Source organism: Leucopleurus acutus, assembly GCF_964270905.1.
Source record: "Leucopleurus acutus genome assembly, chromosome: 2".
Taxonomy (NCBI): Eukaryota; Metazoa; Chordata; class Mammalia; order Artiodactyla; family Delphinidae; genus Leucopleurus; species Leucopleurus acutus.
This window is the reverse complement of record NC_139143.1, coordinates 192,801,971-192,817,973: the sequence shown is the minus strand read 5'-3', so window position 1 is coordinate 192,817,973 and position 16,003 is coordinate 192,801,971. Positions and strand designations below refer to the sequence as shown.

Here is a 16,003-nt window from a genome sequence, read left to right as displayed (position 1 = left end):
AAAGCCAGTCCTCGAGTGAGTGGGGTCATAATAGGGTTAAATGCATCCAAAGGGATTTACTGCCTCACAAAAAATCAAATATGTACCGGGACTTCCCCTAGTGGTCCAGTGGCTAGGACTTGGCACTTTCACTGCTGGGCTCGGGTTTGATCCCTGGTCGGGGAACTAAAATCCTCGAAGATGCGAAGCACAGCCCCAAAAATAAAATTTTAAAAATCAACCATGTGCCTGAGAACAAAAGGACAGTACTCCAGCCCCATGGACAGATTGCAGAGAGCACAAAAAGTAAAAAACATATTTTTTGTAAGCCAGCTCCATCCTCCCTCCACAGAGATGTGCCTCATCAGGCAGGTAGCAGTATCAATAGCCGCAAGATTCCACCGTCTGCTCATCTAAACCCATCGTTCAGAAGGCACTACTTAGTTTTACCATCATATGCAAACTATGGTTGCTACGCAATGTCACATTTGAAAATGACTATGAAGAATTTGCATTTCAGGGCTTCCCTGGTGGTGCAGTGGTTAAGAATCCAACTGCCAATGCAGAGGACGTGGGTTCCAAGCCCTGGTCCAGGAAGATCCCACATGCCGCGGAGCAACTGAGCCCGTGTGCCACAACTACTGAGCCTGCACTCTAGAGCCTGTGTGCCACAACTACTGAGGCCTGCGCACCTAGAGCCCACGCTCCGCAACAAGAGAAGCCACCGCAGTGAGAAGCCCGTGCACCACAACGAAGACCCAACGCAACCAAAAATAAATAATAAATATATTTATATAAAAAAGGAATTTACATTTCAGAACACATTAAAACATCTGATAAGAAGTACAGTACTGAAAGCAAAGTTGCAAACATACTGTTATTGTGCTGAATAATTTAAAACCCAGACTTATTTTATTTAAGCTATCATACGAATACTGTTTTGTGCCTGTTAAGAAAAATTCTTGAACTAGAAGGGAACGTGAATCTCAATCCACCTCACATTTCTAGCTAACAAAGTACCAGAGCAGGCCTAGAAGACCCAGGGGCCCTGGCAGCACGGACAGTGGGAGCCAAGGGAGCCCAAGCGGGCAGTGCTGCGGGGGGCGGGTGGGGGCTCAGGGAAGGCAGAGACCACCTGCTGCCCAGCTCCGTGCTGCCCAGGGCCCACCTCTGCCGGCTGGCACCTGCCTAGGGGTGGCAGGAATGTGCTTTCCGCCCCCCCCCCCCCTCGCAATTCCCAGCATCTCCCAGCCCCGCCCCAACACGCAGCCCCTGCCGCGTCTCTGCGTCTCCTCCACCGCGAGCCAGGCGCAGCTCAGGCTCCCCTGCTTCCTTCGAGGCTGTGGGATTCTGTCTTCCCACCTGAAGGCAGCAGCCAAGGTTTGTCCGTGATGTGAAAAGTGGGCCACGAGAGAGAAACCCCTACGGACGGGATGCATAACTACACCCTTGCTGACAGTGGGAGAGATGTCCTAAGCGACAACCCAGGGAGCCGAGGTCTTGTTCTACGTGAGCAGAGCTGCCCTAAACTGCTCCTCTCAAAACCGTCAATTCAGACAGCCTACAGCTAGCATCTCCCCACAAAAGTTACAGAAAGTAAAAGCATGACTCATACTCATCAAAGTATATTAATTTCTTCTGAATATGTCTTGACTTTTGCAAAACAGCTCTGTGATTCTTCGACACCCAACATCTCTGCTGAGCGGTTCTGCTGCAGGGAACGGGGCGGCCTGTCTGCGTTCCGACCAGGCGTGGCACCCAGGCCGAGTCCGGGAACTGGGGCCATTCTCCCTTTATCAGCAGTGCTCTTGGTTTCGCTCTACAAACCCTTATTTGTCTTCCTCACCCCTGTCTACCGAGCATCTGCTGTGGACAGAAGACGCTGTGGCTCCATCCCCCAAGACCAGAGTCTAAACGAACGACAGACGAGGCCAACCTCACAGGCTGGCTCAGAGAAGTCTATAGGGTCTCACCACTTGGATTCCTGACTGCTTCAGAATCACATAAAAGGTGATTCACAATATACTCTGAGGTCACAGCTGACTTAGGACCCCTTGCCATGTAATGTCACATGTGTCCTCACCACCCTCTAGGAGGAGGTTCAACCGATTGTCCACACGGTAAACAGGAGGAAAAGGAGTCACAACCTACCCGAGGTTCACAGTCACAAACGGCCTTGGCCACGGTTCTGATTTAGGCCAGCTCCAGAGTTAACCATGCAGGCCCTCTAAGCAATCCCTAACTGGCTAGAAATGGTCAAGGGACCACAGAAAGAAATTTCACTCCCTTAATCACCTGCTCCCACACGTCATTCCAGGAGGACAAGCTCTCCGACAATGATGCAATGGAAGTTAACACCTGGACATGGCCTTCTGCCCCAGCCGGGGGGAGCAGTGTTTTCTTCCTAATGGAGGTATCCCACCAGGGGCAAGAGATCTTAGGTTCTCCACTTCTAGAGGCAGCATCTTAAAACCACTCTACCCACCAAAAAAAAATTTTTTTTAATGTAAATTGGTGCAGTCACTATGGAAAACATTATGGAGGAGGTTCCTTACAAAACTAAAACTAGAGTTGCCGTACGATCCAGCAATCCCACCCCTGGGCATGTATCCAGAGAAAACTCTTAATTCGAAAAGATACATGCACCTCAACGTTCATAGCAGCACTATGCACAATAGCCAAGACATGGAAGCAACCTAAGTGTTGCTTAGGAACACTTAGGAATGGATAAAGAAGATGTGGTGTATATATACAATGGAATACTGCTCAGCCATAAAAAAGAACGAAATAATGCCATTTGCAGCAACATGGATGGGCCTAGAGATTATCATACTAAGTGAAGTCAGACAGAGAAAGACAAATATCATATGATATCACTTATATGTGGAATCTAAAATATGACACAAATGAGTTTATTTATGAAACAGAAACAGACTCACAGACATAGAAAAGAAACTTATACCAAAGGGGAAAGGGGATGAGAAGGGATATATTAGTAGTTTGGGATTAGCAGATGCAAACTACTATATATAAAACAGGTGAACAACAAAGACCTACTGTACAGCACAGGGAACTACATTCAATATTCTGTAATAAACCATAATGGAAAAGAATATGAAAACGAATATGTATATACAACTGAATCACTTGCTGTACACCAGAAACTAACATAACATTGTAAATCAACTGTATTTCAATTAAAAAAAATTAAAACTGCTTTGACCGTTAGTTTGAAAATTTAATGTCATTAGTTCAGGTGAGCTGTGATTCAGGTTTACGAGTTGCCAGGTGTCACCTCCAGGCCCCAGGCTCATAGGACCCAGTGCCTAACTCATCTCAGCTCCTACCCATCTCCTCCAATCAGCTCATTGCTCTAAGCAGGCGCTGTCCGATACAAGTACAACGGGAGCCACATGTGGAATTAATTTTCCATCAGCCACATTAAAAAAGTAAAAAGAAACATGGTTACATTAGTTTTAATAATATATTTATTTAATCCAACCAAAAACGTTGTTTCAACATGTAATCGATACAGGACAATTGTAAGTAGGCTATTTTGCACTCATTTGTCGCACTAAGTTTTCCTTGTTTTGTTTTTCTGGTGGAGTCATGCGGCATGCAGAATCTTCCCTGACCAGGGATCGAACCTGTGCTCCCTGAGTTGGGAGTCCTAACCACTGGACCGCCAGGCAAGTCCACACTAAATTTTTCAAGTGCAGGGTGTATTTATAGTTCAATTTGGGCGAGCCTCATTTCCAGTGCTCACCAGTCACATGTGGCTAGTGGCCACCAGCTATTGTAGTGGCCAGCACAGCACTGGGCCCTTCTCATCTCTTCACTCACACAGCAGGCACCCAACTAGAGGCTGCCTGACCCACTTCAGTAACCTCCTAAAGGAACAGGAACTAGGCTCTCCCCACATGGAACTAACCCGTCTCCCAGCTCAGACACTGAGCAAGATGAGGTGGTCTTACCTGACCCCAGTATCACCTCCCCTACGTCGCCTTACAGATCAGCTCGCTCACCTACCGGATGCTGGCAATTAGGAGTGACAGCAGAAATCACAGTGGGAGGCGCGAGGTCCTTTGCAAGTGGCAGCTCAGAGAGTGGGATGGGAAGACAGGGCTGAGCCAGTGCTGGACAGCAGGTGTGAGTTACCCTCACCCAGGTCGCCTTTCCCTCTGGAGTCACAGGAAACAGCCAGTGACGCTTTCTCCTGAATCCTTCTGTCTGATGCACTAAAAAACCCATCTGTTCTTCCGTCCTGTTCTCCCTCTACAGCTGACCTTGCTTCCCAGGTTGAACACAGAGCCTAGTACATACCCCTTCAAACCCGTTGAGGCCACACAGGAAGTCCCACTTGAAGGATTTCAGAGCCAAACTTCATACATAATTGATGCTATCCGAGAAGTGAACGGCACACACCTAGTAGGAAGGTCTAACTGGGAAAGGTGGCAGGGACTGGACATCAACTGCACAAAACAGAGGCACCTCTGAGAGGCTGTAACCCTCAAGTTTGGGGGAAACTCTGCTCTCAGCTGTGCCACTTGCACTCCAGTATGCAGACGTAATCTTTGCTTTCACACTCCCTGCAAACTACGATGAGCACAACTGGGTCTCCCACGTGCCTCTGCACGTCCAGCCGGCCTGTGCAGGACCGGCTGGCAGAGGCCACGTGGCTGCACCTGGCTGCGGGCCGCACTTCTGACTTCCAGACCCCACTCCCAGTACCAGGTGGCCTCCACCGAGTTGACAATCTCTCTGTGCCTCTGAATTTTGGTCTGAAAGTAGAAACAGTAACACTACCTACCGCACATGCTGCGAGGCCTCAATGAGAATCCACATAAGGTCCTTAAAACCCGACTGAACCACAGCAAATGCCACTAAATCGAACTTGTTACAAAAGCAGTAATAGGGTTTTCCACTTGAAATGATTTAAGTAACAGAAAACTTCTCCCTCACCTGTCACTCTTCCGACCCAGTCAGTGGAATAGGGCCTCCACACAAACGGAAAATATGGGCGGCGGCAGCCACCAGCGTGATGCAGGGGTTCAGAAGGTAGAGGCAGGGCCTGCTCCTATGCTAACTGCTCGTTTAGCTTAAAAAATATCTTTATTGAAGGTAAATAACACGATAAACAATTACAATTTGATACACTCTGACATATTATACACCTATGAAACCACCACCTCAGCTAAGGTAATGAACACATCTACACTCCCAAGTCTCCTTGTGTCCCTCTGTAACCCCACCCCCGACGCCTAGGCAACCATGAATCTGCGTTCTGTCACTACACGTAAGTTTGCATCTTCTAGAGTTTTATATACGTGGAATCATACAGTATGTGCTTTTCTGTGGTCTGGCTTCGCTCCCTCAGCATGGTTACTTTGAGATGCATCCATGCTGTTGCATGTCTTTACATGGATGTCTGCCCTCGTTTCTCTTGGGTAAACACCTAGGAGTGGAAAGGCTGGATCATACACGGCAAGCGTACGTTTAACCCATTAGGAAACTGCTGAACTGTTTTCAACACGGTTGCACCATTTTTCATGCCCACCATCAGTGCATGAGAGTCCGGCGCCTGCACACCCTCGGCAGCACGTGGTATGGTCAGTCTTTTCCATTTTAGCCACTGTAATAGGTGGTTAGTGGTGTCTCGTTGTGTGTTTTTTTTTTAATAAATTTATTTATTTTATTTTTGGCTGCGTTGGGTCTTTGTTGCTGCACGCGGGCCCCTCTCTGGTTGTAGCGAGCGGGGGCCACTCTCCACTGTGGTGCACAGGCTTCTCACTGTGGTGGCCTCTCCCATTGGGAGCACGGGCTCTAGGCGTGCGGGCTTCAGTAGTTGTGGCACACAGGCTTAGTTGCTCCGCGGCATGTGGGATCCTCCCGGGCCAGGGCTCAAACCCGTGTCGCCTGCACTGGCAGGCAGACTCCCAACCACCGAGCCACCAGAGAAGCCCCTTGACATGGACCATTTTTAAAGTCGTTATTGAATTTTGTTACAATATTGCTTCTGTTTTGGTTTTTGGCCACAAGGCATGTGGGATCTTAGCTCCCCAACCAGGGATCCAACCCACACTCCCTGAATTGAAAGGCGAAGTCCTAACCACTGGATGGCCAGGGAAGTTCCCTCATTGTGGTTTTAATTTGCATTTCCCTGATGGCTAATGATTTTTCACGTGCTCATCTGCCATCTCTCTATATTCTCTGGTGAAGTCTCTGTTCAAATCACTTGCTTTTTTTTCAGGTTGTTGTTTTCTTAATATTGAATTGTAAGAGTTCTTTACTTATTCTAGACATAAGTTATGTAGAAAACGTGTGATCGGCTAGTATTTTCTGCCAGTCTGTGGCTTGTCTTTTCATTCTCTTAACAGTGTTTTTGAAGGAGGAGATATTTTTAAATTTGATGAAGTCCAATTTATAAATGTTCTCTTTAATGAACTGTGTCTTTGATGTCATTAAGAAATCCTTGCCTAACCCGAAGTCTCAACGATTTTCTGTTTTCTTTTAGATGTTTTCTACTGTTAGGTTGTGTCTGATTCATTTTGACAGTTAATTTTTGTCTATGGAGTCAAGTTCACCTTTTACATATGGATACCGAACTGGTCAAGCACCTAATTCATTCGTTTTAGTTTTGTTTTTCAATTTAAAATTACTTCAGGGACTTCCCTGGTGGTGCAGTGGTTAGGAAGCCGCCTGTCAATGCAGGGGACATGGGTTTGAGCCCTGGTCCGGGAAGATCCCACATGCCGCGGAGCAACTAAGCCCGTGTGCCACAACTACTGAGCCTGTGCTCTCTAGCCCGCGAGCTACAACTACCGAGCCCGCGAGCCACAACTACTGAAGCCCATGTGCCTAGAGGCCGTGCTCTGCAACAAGAGAAGCCACCGCAATAAGAAGCCCACGCACCGCAATGAAAAGTAGCCCCTGCTCCCTGCAACTAGAGAAAGCCTGGGTGCAGCAACAAAGACCCAAAGCAGCCAAAAAATAAATAAAATTTTTAATAAATAAATATAAAAAAATAAATAATCTCAACTTACAAAGAGTTGCAAGAATAATACAAAGAACTGGATACCCTTGCCCAGATTCACCACCAACACTGTGACACATTTATTGCCCCCATTCCATACAAACATATTGGAATTTTTTTCTGAATTGTGTGGCCTCACCTTTATCTGTATGATCTGCTGGTATTCCAACCAAGATTTGATTTGCAAAAGGGGCTCTTCTGCTTTCTACTGAAAGAAGCTGGAGAAATACTGCTCTTGTCCAGAATGTGGACCATCATCTCTGGGACCTTAGCCCTTCGCGCTGAACACTGACTGGATGAAGACTTTGAAGAGAAAACCCTTCTCTGGATCAATGTGTTTGAAAACAACTTTGGGCTTAAAAATGAGAGATGGGCAAAATTGTAACAAAAACCAGGTTCTCAAAACAAAGAAACCCTGAAGAAATTTAAATATTGTACTTTAAAAACTGGTAAGAATCAATTACGTCAAAATTACCTTAATTCAGAAGTGCTTCTGGTCTGGTCTCCAAAACATGTAAAACTGTCTGCAACAGAGAAAAGGCCGTATTTGCATTGATTCAGGTTGTGAGGCACAATATTCCATACATGTTAATAAGCACGTAATTCCGCCCCTTCCCCATCACCATTTCTTGCCCCCAAATCACTTTACTTATCAGTACTTTGTATTAACTTAGTGGTAAGTTTTTCAGTGTGGAAAAGAAGAAATCTGATCTCAATTTCTTTAAAAAAAAAAAAAAAAGAAAAATCCTTAGAAATGCCTCAGGGAAAATATCTGGAATTAAACTGAAAAGCATCAGGGGGAAGGGGTGTTAGAATCCTCTTACTACAAAAATTATAGTAACAGCAACAGAAAGAAAACACTGCAATTCAAGAAGCTTCTAAGAGTAACCTTCCCCAGACTTTCCCATCTGGCCCACAGAGGATCTCATGTGAATGTCAAAGAAGCCACAGGCTGACTGTTCCCTAAGTGCAGGCAAGTCAACCTGGGCACATCTCCAGCCCATCCCTCTGGCCCAGTCCAGCTGCTGCGGTGCCGTCCAAAGATGTGGCTCTGGGTGTCCAGAAGGCCAGAGCAGCAGACACAGCAACAAGCCTCTGGACTTGCCTCTCATCACACTGCAGCCAGTGTGAAAAAATATTTACTTCTAGATTTCTTCTGAAATACCTGCTTGCTCTTTCCCAGAAACTAAGTTTCAATACACTTAAAGATGTTCTGGTAATCTCTCCAAAATACTCTGTGGAAAGGCCGCTTTTGGACATTTCACAGGTTACCTCTTGCCTATTGATCAATTCTCTACTACGTTTACAAACTCAGTGCATGCCTCTAACCTGGGGGTCAGGAGAGGCATCAACAAGCTGACGTCCCCCAGTTGAACTATGAATTCTAAGGCATTTATTTATAACAAAATAGTTTTATTTTCGAATTATGCTCGAACGCTGCTTATGTTATAAGCAAGCACATACTTTTCTGGCAGTAAAAGTGGGCATGGAAGAAAACAGTGTGGTGGTTCCTCAAAAAGTTAAACACAGAATCACCATACAACCCAGCATTTCTACTTGTAGGTATACATCCAAAAGAACTGGAAACAGGTATTCAATACATGTACACGTATGTTCACAGAAGCACTCTTCACAACAGCCGAAAGGTGGCAACAGCCCAAATGACCATCAAGAGCTGAATGGATAAACAAAGTGCGGTACACCCACACAATGCAATCCTATTCATCCATGAAGAGGAATGAAGCACTGCTACACATACAGCATGGATTACGCTACGTGAAGAAGCCAGACACAAAAGGTCACATACTGGATGATTCTGTTTATGTGAAATATCCAGAACACGCAAATCCATGGAGACAGAAGGCAGTAGCTGCCAGGGGCTCTGTGTGCAACGGACAACTGCTCGACGGATACAGGGATACTTCTGGGGTGACAAAAATGTTCTGGAATTAGGTAGAGGTAGTGGCTGCACAACACTGTGAATTACTAAAATGCCACTGAATTGTTCACTTTAAAATGGTTTTGTTATATGAATTTTACCTTGGGGTGGGGGAAAGAATAAGTGCTGTTAAAGGTACTTGAAAAAACCAAACCAAACCAAACCAGTGGGTGTGGAAGAAGTTGGAGACAGGGGCAAACTACGGCTCTCGCCCCCATGAACCCTCTGAGCCGGGCTCCCAGGAGTGTACACCCAAGGCTTCATGAAGCCATCAAACTGAAAGCCGGGGAATCTCAACCTTGGCACAACTGACAGGTTTTTTTACATTTATTATTTTATTTATTTATTTATTATTTTCGGCTGCATTGGGTCTTCGTTGCTGCGCACGGGCTTTCTCTAGTTGCAGTGAGCGGGCTTCCTCTAGTTGCAGTGCACACTACTCTTCATTGCAGTGTGCGGGCTTCTCACTGCGGTGGCTTCTCTTGTTGTGGAGCACAGGTTCTAGGCGCGCGGGCTGCAATAGCTGTGGCACGTGGGCTTCAGTAGTTGTGGCTTGCATGCTCTAGAGCGCAGGCTCAGTAGTTGTGGTGCACGGGCTTAGCTGCTCTGCAGCATGTGGGATCTTCCCGGAACAGGGCTTGAACCCGTGTTCCCTGCATTGACAGGCGGATTCTTAACCACTGTGCCACCTGGGAAGCCCCACAACTGACATTTTAGAGTGGCTTGTTCTCTGTGGTGGGGGCCGTCCTGTCTTCTGTAGGATATTCAGCAGCTGGCTGGCCTCAGCATCCCCTTCCCCAGCTGTGACAACCCCAAATTTCCAGACACCACTAGATGTCACATGGGGAGAGCAATACTAATCCCAGGTGAGAGCCACTCCTTTACGGTAACTGTCACAATCACCCCAATCTCCAAATGTAAGTCCTTTCACGTATTTTCCACATCAAGAGACAGACAGAAGAAAGTAAAATAGAAAAATGTATCATTGTTTGCTCTAATTCAAAGGCCTAGACTGCCTTGTGGCTCAAGGCATGAAACAAAGTTCAAGCTCTCTATTCTTTGGAAGAGAAGACAGGGAGCTAACTCCCAGAGAGCACTGACCCTCCAGCTCACAGAGGACGCTGAGAGCACCACCAAACCACCTCCCCCTGATTCACATGGACAGCTGTCTGGACTCATTTCTGGCTAAAAATAAGACCCAAGTGGGGTTCTTTTTCTGACTGCCCAGCCCACAGAACCCAGCACAGAGAACAAGACCATTGTCTTAGACAGCAGCACACATTCATGTGATCCTAAACTAGGGGTACCACTTTTACAGAAAATCAGAAAACCAGGGATTTAAAAAACCCAAGGCTACATTTTACAAAGCTACCACACCTACTAGAGGCAAAAGGTACAGTGGCAAGTGAGTCCCACCTTTAGACCCCTAAGGGCTGAGCACACGAGACTGATGAGCCTGGCTGACGGGTTTCCAGGGCCCACAGGGGAGGGGGCAGCGCATGGCCAGACAGTCAGGAGAAAAGATGGTTCTCAGGCAGCAGGCTGGCAGGGAGGACGCTCCATGGTTACTCTGAAGCCCAGCCACGAGGGGTGCTGCTACAGAGTGGAAGTAAGGGGTGGCATGAGTACATGCTGAATTCTTCTCTATTTAACGTTCTTAGAAAGAGACCCAGTTAGAAAGAGAAGTTGGAGGAAGATGCAAACATAAAATTCAAGAAAAAGGTACAACCGTTTACAGACCAATTTTTAGTCAAATTTTAAATATGCGAAATAAAATTCAAATCATATATTTAAACAGAGTAACAACAACTCTATCATGATTTTTATGAGCAAACCAAACACTTCTAATATTCCAAATAAACAGCGCCTCGCCTACCCCAATACTGCTTTTAGACCATCTTCCTTTGGCCGGTGGCGGCCTCCTGGAAGGAGGGCATGAGCCCTGCATCCCTCCCTCTTATCCTCTGTACACAGTCTGCCTATGCAAACCCGTGCAGCACAAAGCTTCCAGACCACTCCCTCACAGAGGGACCAGACAGCCGCACACCACACCCTCCCGGCCCAGTACTGCCTTCAGGCTGCCTCTGGCTGCACCTCAAACACTAGTCTTTGAAGTCTACCCAATACCTTGGCTTAATTTTAAGTGATGTATGGGTCAAATCCCTTGAACATCCATTCACTCAACAACTATTTCCATGCCTATAATGTGAGATAGTGTGCTAACGCTGAAAACAACATGTCACAACCAGGCATATGAGCCACCTACATGGGTCTTACAGTCTAGTGGAGAAAGCATGAAAAATCATCCTATGAGGCACAGAGAGAAAAAAAGAGAGAGGCACTGTACCAATACAAACTAAACTAATAAAAATCTAGAAGGGCTACTTTCTACAACCTCCAATTATAAAATAAGACATGGCATGTAATATACAGCATAAGGAATATGGTCAGTAATATCGTGATAGCTTCTGTATGGGGACAGAAGGTTATAGACTTATCCTGGGGATCATTTCATATCGTATGCAAGCGTCACACCACTACGTACTACACCTGAAACTAACGTAATATTGTACATCAACGTCCTTCAGTTAAAAGGAAAGGGCTAGTTTCACACAGAGCTGTGTGGTACGGGCACAGTCCTGGAAATGCACGCACAGGCCAGGACCCCAAGGTTCAGAGAGCAGAGTGCTGAAGCAGGTGTGCAGCTGACCCAACCCCGGCTCTGGGGTCAGAGGGAACGGGCCCTGCCGCCAGCCCAGAGAAGCCACTGCACAAAAGCTGGGGAGGACTCCGAGCCATTCTCAGTGGCCAGGGACACCACAGTCCGCTCAAGGCGCTCAAGAGCTAAGGCAGTTCTAGTCCCACGATTTTTTTTTTTCTTTTGGCTGCGTTGGGTGTTGGTTGCTGCGTGTGGGCTTTTCTCTAGTTGCGGTGAGCTGGGGCTACTCTTCGTTGCGGTGTGCGGGCTTCTCACTGCGGTGGCTTCTCTGGTTGCGGAGCACAGGCCCTAGGCGCACGGTCTTCAGTAGTTATGGCACACGGGCTCTGCAGTTGTGGCGCACAGGCTTAGTTGCTCCGCGGCATGTGGGATCTTTCCCGGACCGGGGATCAAACACGTGTTCCCTGCGTTGGCAAGTGGATTCTTAACCACTGCGCCACCAGGGAAGCCATGTTCCCAGGATTTTATTAGGCTAATATCCTTAGAGAAGATTTTAAAAGATGGAATTATTCTATGTCAAAGATTAGGCACCTTTAAGGCTCCTGATAAGATCAACTAAGCCTATGTTTTGATTCAGTACAGTTGTTAATTTAGCAATATTAAATCTCTCTGTGAAGAACTTCTTTGTACACACATTATCTAGTATCATGAGATTTTTAAGTATCAAATATTAGCATTTGTATGAGTACTGTTATTCCAACATTTTTCAAAATCTAAAAACTGAGTCCTCTTGAGATATACCTAGAGAATTCCTTTACTGGGGACATTAAAATTTCAAATCAAGCAAAGGTACACCTGTTGGGAATGATTCCTTCTATATCCACATAACCTCACACATGTACCCTGTTACTTATCTGTAATTCTGAGATACCTAAACCCAGACAGAACGGACATAAGGGCATTAATTAGCCTTTATCCTGTTCAGTGTGAACAGTCATACATTTTATCACAAGATTTAAGGTGTTTGATTATAAGTCCTGCTGCGGGCACTGTGCATGTGTGATATACACACCACTTCATCTTTCTAAACCCTGAAAAAGGCTGAATTCTAGAACACATCCAGTCCTAAGAGTTTTGCATAAAGGACTGGGGGCTTGTAAGAGACAAAGTAAACTTCTCAGTTCTCAATAATTCTCTAGTACAAACCTGTCCTGAAGAGGCAGAATATGAAATGATAACGTGAAGGAGGTCCCCTAGCCAAATTTAGGAATAAATCTGAGGGTAAAAAGGAATAATAATTAGGGCTTCCCTGGTGGCGCAGTGGTTGCGAGTCCGCCTGCCGATGCAGGGGACGCGGGTTCATGCCCCGGTCCGGGAATATCCCACATGCCGCGGAGCAATTGGGCCCGTGAGCCACAACTACTGAGCCTGCGCGTCTGGAGCCTGTGCTCCTCAACAAGAGAGGCCACAATAGTGAGAGGCCCACGCACTGCGATGAAGAGCGGCCCCCACTTGCCACAACTAGAGAAAGCCCTCGCACAGAAACGAAGACCCAACACAGCAAGAATAAATAAATTAATTAATAAACTCCTACCCCCAACATCTTAAAAAAAAAAAAAAAGGTGGGAAGACTGCTCAAGATGTAGTGACCCTCAGGAGACAAGATAACAAAATGTGCAACACATGAACTTGATTAAACCCTGAATTTGAATAAAGGACATGAAGACATTCTGAAGAAAACTGAAGAAATCTAAATGTGGACTTGGATTACGCATTAGTGAATCAACGTTAAGATTTGGGGTATCACAAAACTACTGTGGATACGTAAAAGGACATCCTTGTTCTTGGGACAGGCTGGAGTTGTAAAGAACAAAGTACCATGACACAACAATCAAATGGTTCACCAACAAAGCAGAGAGAAAATGCTACAAATTACCGAAATTTGGTGAAAGGTACAGAATGTTCACTGACCTATTCTTTCAACTTTCTGTAGCTTCAAAAGTTATTCAAAATTAAAAGCTGGGGAAGGGAAATACTACAGCCAACAAAAGGCAAATATAGATTTAAAAAATATGCCCTTGCAGTGATCAAATGAAAGATGGGATGACCTGAAGATAAAGTCAGAGAAAATAACTTATTTTATAACTATTTTTTTGACTTTTCCACTGACCAATACAGTAAGAAAAAGCTTTAGTAGCTGGAAAACTTGGTACAACCTCAAGATTTAATGACTCAATCAATGCAGTTTGATTTTTAAGAGTATACTTTAAAAAAAAGATGAATATTTAACTTTTCATATTTAATTAATTTTTATTCATTTTAACAGTGTTTTAAGTGTCTTTTTTCCTCAGGCTGGCTAGAGGTTTATCAATATGATTTTTTCAAAGGACCAATTTTCAGTTTCACTGATTTTTCCTACTGTATTTCTGCTTTCAGTTTCACAATATTCTTACTGTCATTATTTTCTTCCTTGTGCTTGTTTTGAAATCAATGTGCTCTTCTTTTAGTTTCTTAAGGTAGAAGCTTAGATTGGCGAGACCTTTTCTGTTTTCTGTAGTAAGCATTTAATTCTACAGATTTCCCTATAAGCACTGCTTCCACTATGCCCCACAAATGTTGATACGTTTTGTTTTCACTTTCATTCAAATTAAAATTTTCAAGTTTCCCTTATGAGGTCATCTTTAATTTTCAACTACCTGGGGACTTTCCAGACAGCGTTCTGTTACTGTTCTCTAATTTAACTCCACTGCAATCACAGCTACTGTCTAGCCCCTGACAGCTCCAACTGCTGGGTCCTCCTCAAGTCTGGCTTCCACTGATAAATCCTTTATCTCTTAACAACAGATCACTTTCTGTGTATCACATATAATTTTTCACTGTGCACCAGAGAAAAGCAGCAGAAACCAAAGTAAACAGTATCTACACCTACGGACGGGACACCCCTTCTTCTGTGGGGCCATCAGTATGGAAAGTTGAGTCAAGCTACTCTTCAGCTGAGTTGCGCGCAGGTTTTGTAATCCTCAGCAAGCCACAGCCTTCAAATTTCTTCAACAGTAAACTGCCTTCACCTTTACGACACTAGAATACTGTTCTCAAAAATTATTGGCCAAAGAAGAAATATACCCCTCTCAAACCCGCTGCAAGCCGGAAGTGAGGCAGAAACGCAAGTCATCCAACTTCTGCTCAAAATTCAGATTCACATGAAGATGAAAACAAATGTGCAGGCTGCCTCAGTTTGAGGATGAGCCTTCAACTTTATTTTGGCAGAAAGGTGGGTGTTTGCTAAACTGAAAAAAAAACCCCAAAAACCAACATACTGCGATAGAATATATAAGGACTCCCCCAAAGTTAACGTTCTGCCCCACACGGTACACACAGTCTTTGGCAGAGAACACACCTTGCCCCACACCCACAAAGGCTCCGTTAACCCCGTTTCCTAGGAGGCGGGGGCTCTGCCTTGCTTCCACTCGTGTGTCCAGAGGTTCCTTAACGAGTATCTTCAGGTGCTATGTTGGATGTTCTGTACAAAGCTTGGACTTGCCTGTAGAACACTGCCAGCCACATTCCCGGCATCATACCACACAGTGATTTCATACAGTGACACATCAAGAACCTCATGTCTGCACCACCTCCTTCTCAAGAACACACTGGGGCTGCAGTTTCCACCATCACAGTCTGGGAACCAGCTCTGTATGAAGGTGCACCAGGGGCAGGAGAGGCGCACAGGAGCACTTGGGATGCTCCTACCTAAAACGGTTTTGGCTAACCCTAGCTGCTGAATAATAAGTTTCTAACCATGCTCAGTTTTTTGTTTTTTTAATTAATTAATTTACTTTTGGCTGCGTTGGGTCTTTGTTGCTGCGTGCAGGCTTTCTCTAGTTGCGGCGAGCAGGGGCTACTCTTCATTGCGGTGCACGGGCTTCCCATTGCGGTGGCTTCTCTTGTTGCGGAGCACAGGCTCTAGGCACACGGGCTTCAGTAGCTGTGCCTCGCAGGCTCTAGAGCGCAGGCTCAGTAGTTGTGTGGCACACGGGCTTAGTTGCTCCGCGGCATGTGGGGTCTTTCCCGGACCAGGGCTCTAACCCGTGTCCCCTGCATTGGCATGTGGAGTCTTTTTTCTTTTTTCTTCGGTATGCGAGCCTCTCACTGCTGTGGCCTCTCCCGTTGCAGAGCACAGGCTCCTGACGCGCAGGCTCAGCGGCCATGGCTCACGGGCCCAGCTGCTCCGCGGCATGTGGGATCCTCTCGGACCGGGGCACGAACCCGTGTCCCCCACACCGGCAGGCAGACCCTCAACCACTGCGCCACCAGGGAAGCCCTCAATTGTTTTTTAAATTATCCTGTATTCTCTTGTGTTCATTAAAAGCTTAAAAAAACACACACATTTCACTGT

The 16,003-nt window shown here is 45.9% G+C and overlaps 1 protein-coding gene across 4 annotated transcripts in view; it reads right to left on the bottom strand.

Moving 5' to 3' along the window:
- The window catches only part of GNB1 (G protein subunit beta 1), a 92,588-nt gene that overhangs the window by 33,597 nt on the left and 42,988 nt on the right, over positions 1-16,003 (bottom strand). For 3 of the 4 annotated variants that reach the window (XM_082832764.1, XM_082832762.1, XM_082832761.1), the window contains exon 2: positions 7,488-7,536. The exons of the other annotated variant lie outside the window; for it this stretch is intronic. The gene's annotated coding sequence lies outside the window, so the exon portion shown is untranslated. The remainder of the gene's footprint in view (positions 1-7,487; positions 7,537-16,003) is intronic. 4 annotated transcript variants of the gene reach the window in all.